The sequence below is a fragment of the Dioscorea cayenensis genome, chromosome 11, assembly GCF_009730915.1.
Source record: "Dioscorea cayenensis subsp. rotundata cultivar TDr96_F1 chromosome 11, TDr96_F1_v2_PseudoChromosome.rev07_lg8_w22 25.fasta, whole genome shotgun sequence".
In the NCBI taxonomy this organism is placed as follows: Eukaryota; Viridiplantae; Streptophyta; class Magnoliopsida; order Dioscoreales; family Dioscoreaceae; genus Dioscorea; species Dioscorea cayenensis.
In genome coordinates, this window is record NC_052481.1 from 16,073,668 (window position 1) to 16,078,204 (window position 4,537).

The 4,537-nt window shown below is 46.9% G+C and overlaps 1 non-coding gene across 1 annotated transcript; it reads left to right on the forward strand.

Annotated features, from left to right (window-relative positions):
• Positions 1–4,192: 4,192 nt before the first annotated feature.
• LOC120272786 lies at positions 4,193–4,299 on the forward strand. Its single transcript, XR_005540322.1, has one exon. It is a non-coding gene; the product is annotated as a small nucleolar RNA R71 (small nucleolar RNA).
• Positions 4,300–4,537: the final 238 nt, after the last annotated feature.

Genomic DNA, 4,537 nt, shown 5'->3' on the forward strand with positions numbered 1-4,537 from the left:
CTCAACTATCTCTGGGGCTGGTAGGACTAAAGCAAAAACCCCTGTTTGAACCCTGCAGACCATGCCCATCAATCGCATCGTCTCTAGGCCCAGGGGAGCGAGTACACTTGTCTTCTCGGCCCCGCGAATCGAATCTAAGAAACCCATGCCCAGCACTAATCTCGTAATGTAAGGGCCCGAGAAGATCGCTCGCAGTCTAGCATATTGTCCCTGATGTCTGATGTAATCAGCCAGGATGTGCCCTAAGTGGATCGGTATGCGCTCTACCATCGAGTACAAGTACAGTAGCTCCTGACGGCTTAAGACACCAGTACTATCACCACGACCATTCACCTACCTACTCATGATGGTATGCAAATATCTGTATGCAGGTCGGGAAAGGCACGTGGCCTTGGACACCCCCGGCTCGTACTGACCTTGACCACATAGCACTCTGTAAGATCTCTGCGGGGTCAAGGTTCCAGGATAATCAGTAGGCAACTGTGCATACTCCTCTGTAGCTGTGAATGCCTCCTCGTATAGGCCAAGTAGTACGGAAAACTGCGTAATGCTCAAGCTATGGTGGCGTCCAAATACTCTGAACTGAATGGTGCTCAAACTGTCGAAGCTCGCATACGCTCTATCAAACTCGAACAAGGAGAGCACCTCTAGTGTAAACTCTCGGATGGCTGGCTCTCTAATAGTCAGCAACTTCCGCCAACCGCCTTCTGAAACTAGATCCTCGATCTCATCGGCGAACTCATCACCCTGCTGAAGCTCCCGCAGTATAGTAGCGTCCAAAAATCGAGTCTGTCCGAATCGGATTCTCGACAATCACTCATAACGGACCTGATGTTCGGGAATCGCAAATCGCATGCCCTCAGGCTCAGAGGATGACTCACGTGGTCTCTTCTCAGCTTGCTTCTTTGACCTAGGTGCAATGATCTGCAAAATTTAAACAAAATTGGTCAAACAAGTTGATAAAACAATACTGCAGAAATCCACACGGTCGTGTGGAATTTCCGCACGCCCGTGTGGATTCACGGGGCGTGAGAACCGCACGGCCACGCAACAACAATCCAAAAATACAACTCAATAATATTTCTAACTTCGTTCTAAACGTAAATCATTGTTCCAATTGAAGAAACGAAGCATTATTAACCAGTTTAATCGATAGAAATCATGAATTGACAAAGAAGATGAAGAAAAGGAATTTACCGACGAGGAGAAGTGAGAAAATAAAGAGCCGGCCGGAGAACTTTGCTAAAATCCCACCAAACTAGCGCAATGGACTTGGAGAGTATTGTGAGAGTGTTTTCAAGTGAAAAGGAGTCGTGAAGAGGGAGAGAAATCATCCCCTTTTAAACAGAAATCGTGACTTTTGACGTTCTGTGCATCCACACGGGCGTGCGGAAATGCCCCACGCCCCTGTGCGCTCTCGGGAAAAAAACTCTCACTGACTTAGAACGATCTCCCACGGGCGTGCGGAAAATATCCACGCCCGTGCGCCTTACCCACAGGGGCAGACGCACGCCCCTGTGGCTTCCCTGGACACCCGAGAATAATATCAAGTCATCCACACGCCCGTGCGGAAATTCCACACGGGTGTGGACATTCACATGCCAAACTCACAGGGGCAGCCGCACACCCCTGTGTTTTCTCGGGATGGAGGGAGCAACCTGCAGAGTTCCGCACGGGCGTGCAGAAATTACCCACGCCTGTGTGTGGTTCACAAGGTCACCCACAGGGGCGAGTCCATGCCGTTGTGTGCTCTCGGGAAAATCTGCCCAACTCTGCAGGAATTCACACGCCCGTGCGGAAATTACCCATGGGCGTGCGCCAGTCGCATGGTCATCCATAGCGGCTGCCGCATGCCCCTGTGCCCTCTCTGGATGAGTTCACAGTACACATCCACGGGCGTGTGGAAATTCCACGCGCCCGTGTGTTTTCTCTGGATGACTTAGAAAAACCTGCAGGCTCTGCAGAACTATTCTAAACATGTTTACACACTCAGAGCCTGCTATATTATGCAAAATTTACCAGATAAAAACACGAAATAGAACTCAAACGACTAGACTTCGCCAATTCTTCATAAAACACACGATGAATTTGAAAAACCCACAATAAAATTGCAGCACAAACATCTAAACATTAAAAACACCAACACTTAACAGTTTATTCATGTAACAAACTAAACTAAAAAATGAGAAAACAGTAAACACTTGGGTTGCCTCCCAAGAAGCGCTTGTTTAACGTTACTAAGCTTGACGTATCTTTCTTACCTCACGGGGGTTCATGAATAAAGGTTGCCCTCTTACCCATGGCTTGAAAGCATGATGAGCAAAGTCTCTTGAGGGTAGAGGGTGTACTATCGGGCTTCGGACCACCTAGCAATGGTTCGTCCAACTTCCTTGGCTCCTTTATGTCTCCAACAGTCTTGGAGCATTTTCGGTGGCGTCTTCGAGCCCTCTTCATTTTCCAGAGCACCTTCTTCAAGATCCCCGTGGTAAATGTTACTTCTTCAGTCGAACCAAGCATCATTACTTCTTCATTGCTCTCCTCTTGGTCGAACAATCCTTCATACGGATCCGGGTTGAACATTTCCTACATATATTCATCAACAATTTCATCAGTAGTGTCTAGAAAGTATAGAGTATCATCAAAATCAAGAGAATGCCGCATGGCTTCAGCAAGGAGGTATGTGAGCTTATCGTCTCCAACTCTCAATGTGAGTTCCCCGCCGTCCATGTCAATTAATGCTTTGGAAGTCCACAAGAACGGTCTCCCAAGTATCAAGGGTACATCTGCATCCTCATCGATATCTAGCACTACAAAGTCAACTGGAAAAATGTACTTGTCCACCTTGACAAGCACGTCTTCAATGATGCCTCTCGGATGTCGTACCGTTCGGTCCGCTAATTGTAAAGTCATCCGAGTAGGCCTAGGCTCACCCAAACTTAGCTTTTGGAAGAAAGTATATGGCATGATGTTGATGCTCGCCCCTGAATCCGCCAATGCCATTTCCTCACCTAAGTTGCTGATGTTACACGGAATGATGAAGCTTCCCGGGTCTTTCTTCTTGTTCGGCATATTCTTTTGCAACACCGCTGAGCATGAAGCATCAAGCACCACTGAAGCACTCTCCTCCAATTTCCTCTTGTTGGTCAATAGGTCTTTCAGGAACTTCGCATACTTAGGCATTTGAGCCAATGCCTCAACAAAAGGAATGTTGATGTAGAGTTGCTTGAACAAACTCAGGAACTTCTTATACTGTTCATCCCCTTGGTCATTCTTCAATCTAGAGGGATAAGGGATTCTTGGCTTGAAAGGTGGGGTTGCCACCTCTTTCTCTTTGTTTTCGCCCTTCTTAACCTCTACAACCTCGAGTGCATGTTCTTTCAGCTTCTCACTCGGAAGCCTCCCTTCAACCTCACAACCACTTCTCAAAGTGATCGCCTTCACATGTTCTCTAGGGTTGGTTTCCGTGTTGCTTGGTAAACTTCCATGTGGCCTTTCGGAGATAGACTTCGCAATTTTGCCCACTTGATTTTCAAGATTGTCCAAGGAGGCGGTGTGATTACGAAGTGTAGCCTCGACTGATTCAAACCTTGTATTTGCTGATTGAACAAATCTAGCCAAGTGCTTCCCCAAATCCGTCATTTGGGTTTCCAAGCCTGAAATTCTGTTTTCCACTTGAGGGGCTTGTTGTTGTTGTTGGAAACCCGATGGGCCCATGGTCTTCTTTGATCCTTGATTACTCCATGAAAAGTTGAGATGATTCTTCCAACCTGAATTGTAGGTGTTGCTGTATGGATTCCCTTGAGGTCTCATTCCATTACCTACAAAGTCAACGTTCTTAATTGAAGAAACATCACCAATGACGATTGGGCAATCGGAGGGAGCATGTCCTCCACCACAACCGGTTCAATTGGTCATGGTCGCAACTCTATTCGAAGTTATGAGATCTAGCTTCTTACTCAAACTCTCCACTTGGGCCATCAATGAAGTTACCGCATCAATTTCATGGAGACTGGCCACCTTTTTCTTCTCCCTAGCGTTCCACTTGTAGCTATTTAACCCCATTTCCTCAATCAATTGACGAGCCTCATCGGGGGTCTTGCTACCTAAGGTACCTCCTGCCGCCGCATCCAAGAGTTACCTTGTACTCGGGTTCAAACCATTGTAGAAGGTTTGAACAATCATCCACTCCGGGAATCTGTATTGCAGACACTTTTGCAGGAGTTCCTTGAACCTTTCCCATGTCTCAAATAGAGACTCCAATTCCAACTGCACAAAGGATGAGATCTCATTCCTAAGCTTTGCTGATTTTCTGGGAGGGAAATAACGGGCTAGAAAAGCTTCTACCATCTCTTCCCATGTAGTGATTGATTCTCTAGGTAATGAGTGTAGCCACTGCTTTGCTTTCCCCTTTAAGGAAAATGGGAAGGCTCTCAATTTGATGGCATCATCCATCACACCATTTATCATCAGCATGTCGCACACCTCGAGGAAGCTCTCTATGTGACTGTTTGGATCCTCATTGGCCAATCCGTTGAAT